Below are 17,908 nucleotides of genomic sequence, written 5' to 3' on the forward strand. Positions count from 1 at the left end.
ACAAGGGAAAGGCGAGAAAATATCACTGACAACAAAATGGCAAGAGGAAAGCGAAAGAGTATATCCCAAGGAAACCAAAACAACCTGGCAACTCCAAAACCCAGCTCTCCCACAACAGCAAACATAGGAATGCCAAACACCCCAGAAAAAGAAGATGCAAACCTGAAATCATACATCAAGATGCTGATAGAGATACTTAAACAAGAACTGGAGGAAAAGTAAAAAGATTCAGAAGCTTTTAAAGAGGAAGCAAGAAAAACACTCAAAGAACTCAAAGAACTAGTGAAAAACACAACCAAAGAAACGAAGGAATGGAAGAGGGAATTTAAAACGGAAATTGACACAATAAAGAAATCACTAAAAGAGATAACCCTAGAGGTAGAACACCTAAAAAAAAAAATCAGGAGTCACAGAAGCAAGCATTTCCAATAGATTACAAGAGATGGAAGAGAGAATCTCGGGGGCAGAAGATAACATTGTAAACGTAGACAAAACAGCCAGAGAAGATGCAAAAAACAAAAAGCTCCTAACCCAAAATGTCCAGGAAATCCAGGACACAATGAGAAGACCAAACCTAAGGATAATAGGAATAGAAGAGGGAGAAGAGTATCAATTAAGAGGCACAGTAAATATCTTCAACAAAATCATAGAAGAAAACTTCCCTACCCTCAAGAATGAGATGACCAGGAGCATAAAAGAAGCCTTCAGAACTCCAAATAGGTTGGGCCAGAAAAAAATACCTCCCGACACATAATAGTCAAAACACCAAGTGCCCAAAGCAAAGAAAGAATACTAAAAGCAGTAAGGGAAAAAGGTCAGGTAACATATAAAGACAGGCCAATCAGAATCAGACCCGATTTCTCAACAGAGACTATGAAAGCTAGAAAAGCCTGGACAGACATCATGCACACCCTAAGAGAGCACAAGTGCCAGCCCAAGCTGCTATACCCAGCAAAACTATCAATCACCATCGATGGAGAGATGAAGATATTTCAAGACAAATCAAAATTTACACAATATCTGACCACAAACCCAGCACTACAACGAATTATAGGGGGAAAACCCAATACAATGAAGAAAAATACAGCCTAGTAAAAACAAGAAAACTCCTAAACAAGAAAACTAAAAGAAGAAATAGACACAGACACAACTCAACCCACAAAAGCAATAATGGCAGGAAACAGAAACAAGTATTCCTTGATATCTATTAACATAAATGGACTCAACTCCCTAATAAAGAGACACAGGCTATCACACTGGATACATAAACAAAATCCACCCTTTTGCTGCATACAGGAAACTCATCTCAGAGATAGAGACGGACACTATCTCAGAGTACAAGGGTGGGAAAAAAACTTCCAAGCAAACAGCTCCAAGAAGCAAGCTGGAGTGGCTATCCTAATATTGAATAAAGTAAATTTCGAACCAAAAGTTATCAAAAAAGATAAGGAAGGACACTTTTTACTCATTACCTGGGAAATCTGTCAGGAGGAATTCTCAATCCTTAACATATATGCTCCAAATAAAATAGCACCCACATTCATAAAAGAAACCCTACTAAAGCTCAAAAAATACATTTCATCCCACACAATAATAGTGGGAGACTTTAATACCCCACTCTCACCAATGGACAGATCATGGAAACAGAAACTGAACAAGGACACTGCAAAGCTAGCAGAGTCTTTGAACCAACTAGAATTAAGAGATATATACAGAACATATTATCCTAAAGTAAAAGAATACACCTTCTTCTCAGCACCCCATGGCACCTTCTCGAAAATTGACCACATAATTGGACACAGAACGAGCCTCAATCGATATAAGAAGATTGAAATACTCCCATGCATCCTCTCAGATCACCATGGTCTACGGCTGGTCTTTAACAACAACAAAGACAACAAAAAGCCCACATACACATGGAAACTAAACAATGCGCTGTTAAACTATAGCAGGGTCAAAGAAGAAATAAAGAAAGAAATTAAGGATTTTCTAGAATTCAACGAAAACAAAAACACAACATACCCAAACCTATGGGATGCAATGAAAGCAGTACTGAGAGGAAAACTCATAGCCCTAAGTGCTTCCAAAAAGAAACTGGAGAGAGCTTACATCAGGAACCTGACAGCACAGCTAAAAGCCCTAGAACAAAAGGAAGCAGATATACCCAAGAAGAGTAGACGGCAAGAAATAATCAAAATTAGGGCAGAAATAGACCAAATAGAAACAAAAAGAACCATTGAAAAAATCAACAAAACCAAGAGTTGGTTCTTTGAGAAAATCAACAAGATTGATAAACCCCTAGCCAGACTAACTAGAGGGCAAAGAGAGAGTATCCAAATTAACAAAATCAGAAAGGAAAGTGGGGACATAACAACTGAAACTGAGGAAATTCAAGAAATCATCAGATCCTACTACAAAAACTTATACTCCACAAAATTGGAAAATCTGGAGGAAATGGACGAATTCCTAGACAGATACAAGATCCCAAAGTTAAACCAGGACCAAGTAAACTATCTAAATAACCCTATAACACCTAAAGAAATAGAAGAAGTCATCAAAAGCCTCCCAACCAAAAAAAGCCCAGGTCCAGACAAGTTCAGTGCAGAATTTTATCAGACATTTATTACGGACATAACACCAATACTCTCTAAACTATTCCAGAAGATAGAATCAGATGGAATACTACCTCATTTTTTGAGGCTACAATAACCCTACTACCTAAACCACACAAAGACCCTACAAGGAAAGAGAACTTCAGACCAATCTCATTTATGAACATTGATGCAAAAATACTCAACAAAATCCTTGCACAACGAATCCAAGAACACATCACAACGATCATTCATCATGACCAAGTAGGCTTCATCCCTGGGATGCAGGGATGATTTAATATAAGGAAATCCATCAATGTAATCCACCATATAAACAAAGAATAAAACCACATGGTCATCTCACTAGATGCTGAGAAAGCATTTGACAAAATTCAACACCCCTTCATGTTAAAAGTCCTGGAAAGAACAGGAATCCAAGGTCCATACTTAAACATAATAAAAGCAATATACAGCAAACCAACAGCCAACATCAAACTTAATTGTGAGAAACTTGAAGCAAAATCAGGGACCCGACAAGGCTGCCCACTCTCCCCCTACCTATTCAACATAGTACTGGAAGTCCTGGCTGGAGCAATTAGACAGCAAAAGGAGATCAAGGGGATACAAATCGGAAAGGAAGAGATAAAAACATCACTCTTTGCCGATGACATGATAGTGTACTTAAGTGACCCCAAAAATTCCACCAGAGAACTCCTACAGCTGATAAACAAGTTCAGCAAAGTGGCTGGATACAAAATTAACTCAAACAAATCAGTAGCCTTCCTATACTCAAAGGACAAACATGTGGAGAAAGAAATTAGGGAAAAGGTACCTTTCACAATCGTCACAAAAACTGTGAAATACCTTGATGTGACTCTAACTAAGCACGTGAAGGACCTGTACGACAAGAACTTCAAACCTCTAAAGAAGGAAATTGAGGAGGATCTCAGAAAATGGAAAGATCTCCCTTGCTCATGGATTGGAAAGATCAACATTTTAAAAATGGCCATCCTACCAAAAGCAATCTACAGATTCAATGCAATACCCATCAAAATTCCATCACAGTTCTTCATGGAATTGGAAAGATCAATGTGCAATTTCATATGGAACAACAAAAGACCCAGAAGAGCAAAATCCATCCTCAACAACCAGAAAATATCTGCGGGAATCACTATCCCTGACCTCAAGCTATATTACAAGGCAATTGTGCTGAAAGCTGCATGGTACTGGCACAGAAATAGGCATGTGGATCAATGGAATAGAATAGAAGATCCAGAAATGAGCCCTCATGTATATGGTCACCTGATTTTTGACAAAGGAGCCGTAAACATTCAATGGAAAAAAGACAGCCTATTCAACAAATGGTGCTGGTCCAACTGGCACTCAGCATGCAAAAGAATGAAAATAGACCCTTTCTTATCTCCTTGTACAAAGCTCAAGTGTAAGTGGATCAAAGATCTCCACATTAAACCAGATACACTGAAACTATTAGATGAGAAAGTAGGGAAAACTTTAGAACATATAGGCACAGGAGAAAATTATCTGAACAAAACACCAATGGCTCAAGCTCTAAGGTCAAAGATTAACAAATGGGACTTAATGAGATTGCAAAGTTTCTGTAAGGCTAAGGACATTGTCAAGAAAACAAAACGGCAGCCAACAAATGGGAAAAAATCTTTACCAACTCCACATCAGATAGAGGCCTAATATCTAAGGTATACAAAGAACTCAAAAAGCTAGACACCAGAGAATCAAATAACCCTATTAAAAAATGGGGTACAGAACTAAACAAAACGTTCTCAGTTGAGGAATATCGAATGGCTGAGAAATATCTGAGGAAGTGCTCGACATCCTTTAGCCATCAGGGAAATGCAAATCAAAACAACCCTGAGATTCCACCTCACACCAGTCAGATTGGCCAAGATCCAAAACTCAGATGACAACAGATGCTGGCGAGTTTGCGGAGAAAGAGGAACACTTCTCCACTGTTGGTGGGGTTGCAAACTAATACAACCACTCTGTAAATCAGTCTGGCGATACCTCAGAAAATTGGACATAATACTACCTGAAGACCCAGCTATTCCACTTCTGGGCATATACCCCAGAGACACCTTAGTACACAACAAAGATATATGCACCACAATGTTCATAGCAGCTCTATTTATAATAGCCAGAAGCTGAAAAGAACCCAGATGCCCTTCGGAAGATGAATGGATACAAAAATTGTGGTACATTTACACAATGGAATACTACTCAGCCACCAGAAACAATGACTTGACCAAATTCTTAAGAAAATGGCTGCATCTAGAGAATATCATTCTGAGTGAGATAACCCAGTCACAAAAGAACAGACATAATATGCAGTCACTGATAGTGGGATGCTAACCCCCAGAGGCTCACACTGCCCCAGAAACAACTCACAGACTGTATGAAGTCCAAGAAATAAAGAAAACAAAACAAAACAAAAAAAATCTTTACACAACAAGAAAACTTTGACTATTTTCAGGTTACATTTTGTTTTCATGTACTTTGTCCTCATTGTAACTATTGGGTTTTCGATGCATACTGTCAAACCTTTAAAAAGATCAAGTACTGACTATTCATATAGATTTATGTAAAAATTATTTTAAAATCTGAAAAAAAAGTACTGACAAAAATGTATTGTATAATTTTACGCAAAAAATGCTTGAAATCTGTACATTTATCTTTGTTTTGTAAAATAAAGATGTTAAAAAAAAGAAAAAAAATAATTTAACAAAGGAAAGAAAAAAGTACTCCATTTTCAATATACTTATTTATGGTTAACTTTTAAAATTGCTAGTAACCTGTATTTTTAAAAAAACTGGTAATGAAATCTATGTCTAGAATAATTCAGTTTTCTCCTTTGTTAAAGCAAATATACCATGTCATTTCATTTTGCTTTTCTATAGAAGGAGAGTAAATCAATAATGTATTTGCAAATGGACAGCTTTTAACCTATTTGGGGACAGGCTAAAAATTACCTTTGACTGCACGCTAAAGGAGAGTTGCTTTAATTTCTTTTAATCATATACAATGTTAGGCTTTTTGAAAATCATTACCTGTTGAGATGTACTTTCCTTGACAATTTAGGAAGATAAAACATTCCTGGTTAACTGAGAAAATTACTCCCAAAACATTACTAAGTGCATAAGCACATTTCCAAAACCACAGGAAATAAAATCAAAACAAATGCAAAGAATATGCATTTACTTAAAGCCTGAGCACATGCACAGAGACAAATGTGCAAAGCAGAGCCTGCCAGCTCCCCACAGCGCCTCCAGGTATGTCTCTCTAAATGCCCCATTTGTGAACATCTAGGTCAGCCCTATGGCTGACAAAACAATGCCCTAAATAGGGCATGAAAATAAATGAAATATGCTCTAATGTAAGCCAGCTGTATCTAATGTATCGTCCAGATCCAGGGCAGTACCACATATAACAGTGTTTCTAAACCAGCATCCAGGAACTGGAAACAAAGTATAAAGGATATTTACAGGGAATTTTAAAAATAAGTAAGTATACAAAATAACAGAGTAAACAAAAGGGTGATCAGATCTCTTCTGCTTCAGTCTGGGGCAGGACTCACTGGCTCTTATTTCACCTGCGGTTTGCAGCTACAGGTAGTATCTACTGAGTCAGGCTCATGGACACAAATGACAGTGGAAAGCAAGATCAAGTGACACTTAGAATACAAGTTCAGAAAGACTGATCAGCAGCAGGAGTTGTTACATCAAACCAGCTCAGACACAGAATCATCCTTAGGAATAACTCAGATTCTACTAACAATCTAATTGCCTTGTAAGAGGAAGCACGTCCTCAGACAATAGCACAAAACAAAGGACAAGGAGATCTGGTTCTCCACCTGTGAGTCAGATATCCTGCATATCATATTTATATTATTTACATAACATTAGAAAATGATAGTGAAGGGGAAGCAACAAAATAAGTTTATGACTGGGGATCGCCATAACATGAGAAACTGTATTAAGGGTCTCGGCATTAGGAAACTTGAGAAGCACTGCTCTAGAGTGTGGTCCAAGAGCATAGAGAAGAGATCCTCTGCTGTGAAGAGGAAAGGCATTATAGAACAGAAACGTGTGACCTAATCTGTGAGAGACTGTGTGTAAAGGGGAGGAGTGTTATAGACTTTGTTTCAAACAAAAGGAGAAAAAAAAGCACACACTTACAAAATGACCGTAAAATAATTGTGTGTGCCAGATTCTGAGGTGCCTAAGACTACTTTTTCAAGGGTCTTCATGGTAGTTGCAGAATCTGATATATTGCCAATAAAATTTAATAAAATAAAAAATTTTACATTAATACAAAATGCAGAAAATGAAATGAAAGGCCCAATTTGCATAGCAAAGGAAAAAGATGTACTAAAATTCACAAACACCATAAAAATTAAAATTGAGGACTTTTACTTTATTTGACTATAACAAGAAGTGTCTGGCCTTTGGGGAGAATTACAAATGGGTATGTATTTAGGAAGAACATTTCAAAGCAAAAAATATGGCCAGTTGTAGTAGGATCTGGAGACCATTACAAGAGTCCAGAGCAAACATAACATGGACCTGGACTGCAAATAAAATAAAATAATGAGAGTAGAAAGAAAAAAGATAATCTCATAGAGATTAAACAGATCAAATTAATAGAACCATCACTCATCCATTCAGCAAACAGCTTTAAGTATGCACTACTGATCTACCTAACACTGGCAGAAGATGCAAACAGGAAAAATAACTAACAACAGTCCTTTACTTCAAAGGACTGACAGTCTCAGGGTCCTGTCTCTGGGAAAACAGGTAAAGATACAATCAGTAAACACGTCGAGACGCCAGGACTCAAGTCCCAAGTCTACGGCATCAGAAGGGAAGAGCAACATCTAAAGAATGAAACGAGGTGCATGATGGGTAGAAAACAGAGTGTGGAAAACTTAAAAAAAAAAAAAAAAAAAAAAAAACACTTGCTGTAGCATAAGATCCAGGTTCAGCAGATAATTGGACATTTGAGAACAAGAGAATAAAACAGAAATTAGCAGAGACACTATCCAAATTAACAAAATCAGAAATATAAAGAAAGACATAATAACAGAAACTAAGGAAATTCTAAAATTGTCAGATCCTACTATTAAAGCCTATACTCAACAAAACTGAAAAATCTAGAGAAAATGGATCATTACCAGTTAAGTCATGATCAGATAAACCATATAAACAGTCCCATAACCCCTAAAGAAATAGAAGCAGTCATTAAAAGTCTCCCAACCAAAAAAAGCCAGGACCAGATGGGTTTATTGCAGAATTCTATCAGATTTTCATAGAAGACCTAATACCAATACTCTTCATGCTTTTCCACAAAATAGATACAGAAGAAATACTACCCAACTCGTTCTTCAAAGTCACAATTACACTTATACCTAAACCACACAAAAACCCTACAAAGAAAACTTCAGACCAATTTCCCTCATGAACATCGATGCAAAAATGTTCAATAAAATTCTTGCAAACCTAATCTAAGAACACATCAAAATGATCATCCCTCACAATCAATTAGGCTTCATCTCAGGAATGCATGCAGGGATGGTTCAATATATGGAAATTCATCAACATAATCCACTATATAAACAAAAGAAAAAAAACCCACATAATCATCTCATTAGATGCTCAGAAAACATTTGACAAAGACCCAGCTATTCCACTTCTGGGCATATACCCCAGAGACACTTTAATATACAACAAAGATACATGCACCACAATGTTCATAGCAGCTCTATTTATAATAGCCAGAACCTGAAAAGAACCCAGATATCCTTCAGTAGATGAATGGATACAAAAATTGTGGTACATTTACACAATGGAACACTACTCAGCCACCAGAAACAATGACTTAACCAAATTCCTAAGAAAATGGCTGCATCTAGAGAATATCATCCTGAGTGAGATAACCCTGTCACAAAAGAACAGACATAATATGCAGTCACTGATAGTGGGATGCTAACCCCAGAGGCTCGCACTGCCCCAGAAACAACTCACAGACTGTGTGAAGTTCAAGAAAAAAAGAAAACAAAACAAAACAAACAAACAAATAAAGTCATGCTCAATCCTTACACACCAAGAACACATTGACAAATTCCAGGTTACACCCTGTTTTACATGTACTTTTTGCTCATTGTAAAAAAAAAGAGAAAAGAAAAAAAAAAGCCAAGCACTGACACAATTGTATTTGTATACATTTATGCAAAAATGTTTAAAATTTTTTATCTTTGTTTTTTAAAATGAAGTCTAAAAAAAAAAAAGAAAACATTTGACAAAACTCAACACCTCTTCATGATAAACTTAGAAAGACCAGAAATTCAAGGCCCATACCAAAATATAGTAAAAAGCAATATACAGGAAACCAGTTGCCAACATCAAACTAAATGGTGAGAAACTTGAAGCAATCCTACTAAAATCAGAGACTAGACAAGGATCCCACTCTCCTCCTAACTGAAGTACTAGCCAGAGCAATTAGACAACAAAAAGAAGTCAAAGAAATAGAAACTGGAAAGAAAGAAGTCAAAATATCACTATTTGCAGATGATGTGATAATATATTTAAGTGACCCCCAAAAATTCTACCAGAGAACTCCTAAACCTGATAAACAACTTCAGCAAAGTGGCTGGATATAAAATTAACTCAAATTAATCAGTAGCCTCCCTCCATTCAAAGAATAAACAGGCTGAGAAAGAAATTAGACAAATAATACCCTTCACAATACTCACAAATATTACAAAATACTTTGGTTTGACCCTAAACAAGCAAGTGAAAGATTCGTATGCCAAGAACTTCATGTCTCTAAAGAAAGAAATCGAAGATCTCAGAAGATGGAAAGATCTCCATCCTCATGAATTAGGACTATCAATATGGTAAAAAATGGCCATCTTGCCAAAAGCAATCTACAGATTCAATGTAATTCCCAACAAAATTCCAACTCAATTCTTTATACAGTTAGAAAGAGCAATTTGCAAATTTATTTGAGATAACAAAACCTATCCTCAACAATAAAAGAACTTCTGGGAGAATCACCATCCCTGACCACAAGCTGTATTACAAAGCAATCTTGATTTAAAAAAAAAAAAAAAAAAAAAAACTGCATGGTATTGGTACAGAGACAGGCATATAAAAACAATGACATAGAATTGAAGACCCAGAAATGAATCCACACACCTATAGTCACTTGATCTTTGACAAAGAAACTAAAAACATTCAATGGAAAAAAAGACAGCATTTTCAATTAATGGTGTTGGCTCAACTGGCAGTCAGGATGTAGAAGAATGTAAATCGATCCATTCTTATCTCCTTGTACAAAGTTCAAGTCCAAGTGGATCAAGGACTCCACATAAAACCAGGTACACTGAAAATATTAGTAGACAAAATGCAAATCAAAACAACCCTGAGATTCCACCTTATACCAGTCAGAATGGCTAAGATCAAACTCTCAGGTGACAGCAGATGCTGGTGAAGATGTAAAGAAAGAGGAACACTCCTCCACTATTAGTGGAATTGCAAGCTGGTACAATTACCCTGGAAATCAGTCTGATGATGCCTCAGAAAATTGGACATGGTACTACCTGAGGACCCAGCTGTATCACCTCTGGGAATATACCCAAAAGACGCTCCAACATATAACAAGGATACATGTTCCACTATGTTCATAGCAGCCTTATTTATAATAGCCAGAAGCTGGAAAGAACCCAGATGTCCTTCAATAGAGGAATGGATACAGAGAATGTGGTACATTTACACAATGGAGTACTACTCAGCTATTTAAAACAATGACTTCATGAAATTCTTAGGCAAATGGATGGAACTAGAAAATATCATCCTGAGTGAGGTAACCCAGTCTCAATAGAATGCACTCACTGATAATTGGATCCTAGCCCAAAAGCTCGGAATGCCCAACAAACAATTCACAGATCTTACAAAGCTCAAAAAGAAAGACCAAAATGTGGAAGATTCAGTCCTTCTTAGAAGGAATAACAAAATATGCTTGGGAGGAAATACAGGGTCAAAGAGTGGAGCTGGGACTGAAGAAAAGATCATCCAGAGACTGCCCCACTTGGGAATCCATCCCATATGCTACCACCACTATTGCTAATGCCAAGAAGAGCTTACTGACAGGAGCCTGATATAAATGTCTCCTCAGAGGCTCTGCCAGAGTCATACAGATACAGATGAGGATGCTTTCAGTTAACCATCGTACTGAGCCCCAGGACCCCAAGGGAGGAGCTAGAGAAAGGACTGAAGGAGCTGAAAGGGTTGCAACCCCATGGGAAGAACAACAATATTAACCAGTCAAACCCCCTAGATCTCCCTGGGACTAAAACACCAACCAATGAGTACACATGGAGAGACCCCTGACTCTAGTTGCCTATGTAGCACAGGATAGCATTGTCTGGCATCAATGGGAGGAGGGGCCTTTGGTCCAGTGAAGGCTCAACCACTCAGTGTAGGGAAATGCCAAGGTGTTGAGGTGGGAGTAGAAGCATCTTCATGGAAGCAAAGGGAGGGAGGAGGAATGGGAGAGGGGCAGGAAGGGATAACATATGAAATATAAATATATAAAATATCCAATAAAAATTATAAAAAATACATCAGTAAGCTTTAGTTTGTGCCCAGCCTAGACCATGTAAATGTGATTCTGTCTCAAAAAGCAAAGAGATAATGAAAACTAAAGACCAGAACCTTATTTGTACACATTACTAGTCATTAAGAAAATAAAGGAAATACATCTTACCCTATCTGTAGCACTTCTTACAAGATGCTTTTGTTTGGAAATTAGAAGCATAGAAGAGAATGTAAAGACAGAAGACAGCATCATGCCAGCTATTGACTTTGCCAAAATTAGTATCATTCTAATTTAACCACAAAGCGATATATTCTCAGATTGTGGGTTCCTTGAAAAAGTCCTTCCAGATGGCTACATGTCCCCAGAGTGACAGCACCCAGCTCAGCCCTGCTCATACTGGGAATTCAATTACACACTGCTGGCCCTCTGAGAATTCAGAGCCTGGAGTAGCTGACTCTAAATAAACATATGGTGTAGTTCCTTCCCGAGAAAAAATGAAGTCACCGTGTTCCCCTCTCTAGCACTGTGCCTCCTCGGAAATGCTGGAGAAAACACAAGTATTTAATGAAGGACTAGGGTATGGACAAATTACAGGACCCAAACATTCTCTAATATAAAAAAAAAAAGCAAAATTGTCCAACTGGGAATCAACAGTGTAGGTATGTCTTTCTTAACTTAATTCGCTCAGATCAATATCCACCGAGCACTGAGCTTCAGAACACTGAAGGTGAGGGACTCATACTCTAGAACTCTCTGCTAAGGAGCAGAGGACAAAAGGATTGGAGGACAGAAATGACATAATATGCAGTTAAGTAGCATTAACCCTTTAAAGCAAAGAGAGAGTGAGTGAGAAAGCACCACTGAGTGAGTCTTAAACTACTTCAGAAGCAGACAGTATTCACAGATGGAAAAAGGACCTGAACTAAACATTTTGTGATTATATACTAAGCATAGATAAATAGATAGATAGACACATGTATATGTGTGTATGTGTATATGTATATGTGCATATATGTATATGCATACACACACACATGTATACACACACATATTTGTACACATATACATATACAGAATAGGTGCAGATTTCAGAAAGACTCCAATATTCACCACCCTCTCCCAAGAATGGGGAACAAATCCAGAGTGCTTGGTTAACTGAGTTTGGAGCCTTGTGCTAAGAAACCAGGAATGACTTCTCAGAGGAGCCATTATTTCAGGTGGAACTTAGAAGCATACAGTTTTGTCCAACAACAATGCTAAAGGAGAATATTTCTAAGAAAGCAGAATAAGACACAGACAGGAAATGAGGGTCAATGTCTGAAGACAGTGAGTCATTCAAATAAATTGGGAACAACTTACAAAATAAAGAGAAGCTGAAAGTCCATTCAAGGAGAGAACACTGAGTCAAGAGGCTACAGTACCCGCATAGGCAAGTCACTCGATAATTAACAGTAACAAAAAACAGGTAAGCCAGTCAAAAAAAATGAGTTTGGATTAGGAAGAGAAACTCATCCCTGGCTTATCCCTTTCACCCTCTGATCCAGAGCCTGGAAAATATGGCTCACAGGCCAATTTCGGCTCACCATCTGTTTTTGTAAACAAAAGATTACTGGATCTTAGCCATGCAAATTCACTCATGGGCTGGCATGTCCAGTCAACCTACAAACGCAAGCACAGCACATGAGATCTAAAACATCGGCCTTCTCTCCCCTTACAAACTGCCAACACCTCTCTAGCCACATGCCTCATAAATGACAACCTTCCAACTCCTTCAGTAGTTTTCTTATCTAAATATTAAATGCATTATATGTACATTTCTATTTTCAAGGATGTCATGTGAATTCAGATTGTAGCATTTGAGACCAACTGTCTTACCATGGAGGTTCCTTCCTTTCTCCTCATTCCCTCCCCCAACTCAAATTCTCTTCTCCCGAAAGGAGAATGCATGTAAACCGGCAGCTGGTATTGAGAGACTAAGTAGACCATGCCTAGGACATTGCTATAAACTACACACTATTCCTTGTGCTGAGTCATAATACACGTTTTCCAATCCTGAAAGGGATTCTTGCTATGAACTTAACTATCATTTGTTAGGCTTCTTAGGTTTCTATTTACTTATCACGATCGTCCCCAAGTCCAACATATGTCATCAATTTTTCCCAAATATCCAAGCACACTCAGCACTCCATCGTTTCTGCTCAGTACCCCTCTTCAAAGACCCTCATTTCATTTCAGATCATTTGTTCTCTCCGTCTGACTTAGCTGCTTTCACAGCCTATGAATGAGACGTTTCCTGGGATCTCTTTCCTCCATTCTCCCATTTTGAACCCCATGTTTCCTAACTCTTTCTCCTCTCCCCTGCTCTCTGGACACTCGCCCTCCAGAAGAAGTCTATGTGTAACACGAAGATACTTTCCAGTCCTTTCAGATCTTACAATTTCTTTCTTCAGCATCATCTCGAATTGATATTCTGAGCCAAATGGAGAAATCGAAGTTCAGAATTACCTTTCTCATAATCTTGAAAGCAGGGCACCACTGTCCTCTACCATCCAGTGTCACTCTGAAAGGTCTTCTACCTTTCTTCCGTCAGGTTGTCTCAACTGTTTTCTTTTGTTGCATTTTACATTCTTTCCTCAAGATTTTTTGGATCTTCCTTTGATTCAGAATGTTCCTACATTTCAGAATATGGACTGATAAGTCTTTTCCTGCACTGCATATGAAGAAATCGTTTTCATCTGGAGACATGGCCACCATTGTTAAGAAATAATTTCCTCTCTTTGACAATCCATTCCCTGTCCATGCTCCATGGTTATATAAAGTTGTCAGTTATATCAATGGTACTGCAGACCCAACCATCCCAAAACTCTACTGCATAAAACAAACTGTTTAAAATTGTTCCAGAGTCTGTTATAAGTTGGCTAGGCAGACCCACTGATCTTGTCTGGGCTGGAGTGGCCAATTGTTTTTGATGTTGACTGGACCCTCATATATATGAATATATATATATATGTATATATGTATACATGAATATATATATGAAAATATATATATGAATTTCATTCTTGAGAATGTTCTTATCATAATAGCAGAAGTTACAGGATGTTCTATTATTTTAGGGTTTCTGTTCTATCAAGTTTTCTAGAACTCTGGTGACCAAATTAAGTACCATAGCTGCTTTTGTCACTGTTGAAATGCTTTTCAATTTAGTCAGTATTCTCTTAAAATGTGTCACTTACAGGAGTTCTCTTAAAGCATTTATTCCTGTTTGAAGGTTACAAGATCTTCCCTACCACTCTAAGATCAGAAGACTTTAAGGAGTGAGGTGACATATTGCCCAGTTTGCCACATGGAACTGGGGGAAGGGATCTAGCTTGATCTAAAGATTCCTGCATTTCTGACAACACTTTTTCTGCTTTGTATTTTACTACTAGCTTCTGCGAGCTTCCAAATGCAAGTCTCCCAAGGGCTTGCTTCTCATCTACATTTCTCCCACAGGTACTCCAGCCTTCTCTCTACAGGCTCAGTTACTGTTCTTCCTTTCACCTCCCTTCTTCCAAAACCTTTGAATAGCTCCCTCATTGGCTATCCCAACCTTTAATATCTTAACTTCCCATTACAGTGAGATCTGGGGGAAGGGTATAAGGCAAGTCCATTCTATGTGACACATCCAAGTCTTTTATTTGACTTGGACACAGTGAGTTTCTAGGAACAACACAGTGGCAGAGCAGACAGATATCTAAGGGTTGGAAATACAAAGGAGAAACTTCAACATAATGGACAGGATTAGTAATATAAACTAGAAAGTTGTTAATACAGACATAGTTTCTATAACTATCAGAGGAACTAATAAAATATTAAAGGTGATGCAGCCAAGGATACAATGTTTAAAAAACCCTACAGTAGATGAAGGATCCTATCAAAGTCCAGACAAGAACAATGATAAAATACAAGTGTATGCCAGTTACTACGAAGTCACAAGATCAAGGGAGGTAACATCTTAAAGACTAGACCAGCCAGGTATGGTGATACATGTCTATAGGCTCAACACTTTGGAGGCTGAGGCAGCAGAATCCTGAGTTCAAGGCGAGCTGGACAGCATATTATGTTCTAGAGAAGGCTAAGCCATGGTGTGAGACACTGTCTCAGGCAGATGTCAGGTGACAGACAGTTACTAACACCACATGCAGGTGAGAAACACAGGAACCGAGAAAGTAGAGGGGGAATTCTGTCTGGTGACATTTAAGGCAGCTGTTTCAACAGCATAGGAATTGAAATAGTAAGAGAAGGCAGAGAAATAGGATGCACAAATGTTTCTTTGTTTCTCAAGCGATCGAATTACATAATCAGGAAGCTGAAGGTAAAAAACGGCAAGATAAAGAGGAAGTAGGATTCGAGCAACACTTTAAGGTCAAGGGAAAAGCCAAAGGGGATCTCTCTCGGTTTGCTGCTTGCTTAAGAAAAAACAACCTTGAAAAGGAACTTGAAAGGAAATAGGAGAAAAAACCAAGAAAATTAGATTAAAGGTAATGAATGAAGACTTGGAGGAGAAAGAAAGGTTTTTAAGGAAGCATTGGTACAGGGATCTGCCCGAGATGGGTGTTGAGTGTGGTGCAGAGATCTAGGGAAAAGAAAGAAAAAGATGTGGGAGGGGAAAGCTGCAAAAAAGTACAAGGGTCAAGTCCAGATGTCTTTAACCTCTGCTAAGTAAGAAATTGGGTTAGCTCCGAGAGTGACTATGGCAAAAATGGAGTTGATGGGGACTGTAAATGGGCCAGAAACAGCTGCTCAGGTAGATGTAATCATACTTTAGCAAAGGTTTGTTTATTGGGTATTATCTAAGCTATAGCAGCAGCAGGAAGAGTCCCGATGCAGCCTCCCTGAATTTTGGAGGCTGTGGTATTTTCATTTCCACTAATAGGGGTTATCACACTAGAGAGTCTCCCGGTGGATATGAAGCAGATGATGGTGGGTGATGGAGATAAAATGTCACAATATAAACAAAACTTAAACTTTATTAACTTAGTAAATTCCCTTTCTTGTTTTTTAAATATAAGGCAGTGCCTGAGAATATGCACTTCCTTAGCATGCATAAGCGTGGGCATAGTTCTCAGCACTGAAAAATATAAATATATATATATATAGCATATATTTTTATTAAATATATGTAATATATACATATATATTAGTCTTCAACCCAAGAGCTCAGTCAACATCCGTCCCTCACTTCCTTCCGACTGACTCCCAATTCTGACACTGAGGCCTTCAAAGTTCCCCCCAGTGTATACCCAACTATATTAACTCCAATCTCCTTTCTCCAAACACTATTTGTCTACTGTGACTTTAAATAGTTCGAATTCTGTGCGTAGGAGTTCATATTTGCAAGCACAAAAAAAAATATGCTACTTCTTAAGAGTTTATCCCTGCCAACTAGTTCTCACAATTAGGTCATTTTAAAGTCACATTCATCTTGGAATTCATAGGAAAAGATGTAACATGTATAGGACTGCTTAGAATTATTAGGGCTACCTAGAATTGTTACAGGGCTACCTAGAACTCTTAAAGGGCTATTTAGAATGATTGCCCACTTACTGTTTGTTTCTGTGGATGTTGCTGTTGCCTTTAATACAAGGTCTCAATACATGCCCCAGGCTGACCTCAAACTCATGATCCTCTTACCTCGTCCTCCTGAGTACAGGGATTGCAGTATCACACAGACATTTTTACTCTTGTCCTTGGCCAGCAGTAGCCACTTCACTCGTATTCCTTTAATAGCAATTTTGCCTCCAGGGGACACTTAGCGATGTCTACACATAACTTTGTTGGGTTTTTGTTTGGAAGTTTGTTCAGGGTTTTTTTGTTTGTTTGTTTCTGGTTTTTTGTTTTGTTTTGTTTTCTTATTTTGTTTGGGTTTGTTTTTTTTCTTACTTTCTTTATGTTGTCATTGTTTTCTGGTTTTTCTTTAGGCTTGTTGTTACTTCTGTATCCATCTGGCACTGATCTGGGATGCTATGATCCCACAATCCAATGGACAGCCCCCACCATACACAATTAATTAAATCTCACTCAAACTTAACAGAATCAAGGTTGAGAAATTCTGCTCAAAAACTATGACACTTCAATTGTGCCTAGAGATAGCTCAGCAACCTCGAGAAATCTGTCTTGGCTTGAGTTTGCTCTCTTTTCTGCTGTTACCCTTTGTGTTCTCAGGCCCTTTGTCTACCTGGCCATTAGCATCTTGCCTTTTTCTCAGCGATGCTATGGTAAATTGATCTTCACTCCTTAGTTCCTTTCTGACACTTGCCACTTCAGGCACTTGTTGTGTCTTCCCTGGACTTGTGTGGTATCACAGGAGAATAAGAAACCTTTCTCTATTATTTGCCAGAATATGCCTTTTCACAGTCCGGTTGCCAAACCAGCCTGATGTAGTCTTAATTACCTTCTGAGCCCAACACCCCGAGGTTACGATACAGCCTAACACTGTACATCAAAGCAGCCTTAAAGGAACTGTCCCTGTCTTACCTTTGCAGTTCTAGCATTCTGTCTTTCTTCAGTCACCTAAATAGTAGCTACTGGTTTTACACTTTATTACATACTTACTAAAGGAATAAGTGACCCTATAGCCTGCAGTCCTAAAGAGCAAAGCTTTAAAATGGCTTAATTCTAGATCATTCTCACAGTTACAAAACTAT

The 17,908-nt window shown here is 38.1% G+C and overlaps 1 protein-coding gene across 3 annotated transcripts in view; it reads right to left on the reverse strand.

Annotated features, from left to right (window-relative positions):
* ANKS1B (ankyrin repeat and sterile alpha motif domain containing 1B) overlaps window positions 1–17,908 on the reverse strand; it is a gene marked incomplete at both ends in the record, with an annotated part of 1,047,539 nt that overhangs the window by 994,262 nt on the left and 35,369 nt on the right. The window lies entirely within an intron of this gene.

The sequence above is a fragment of the Micromys minutus genome (genome assembly GCF_963924665.1).
Source record: "Micromys minutus genome assembly, chromosome: 22".
In the NCBI taxonomy this organism is placed as follows: Eukaryota; Metazoa; Chordata; class Mammalia; order Rodentia; family Muridae; genus Micromys; species Micromys minutus.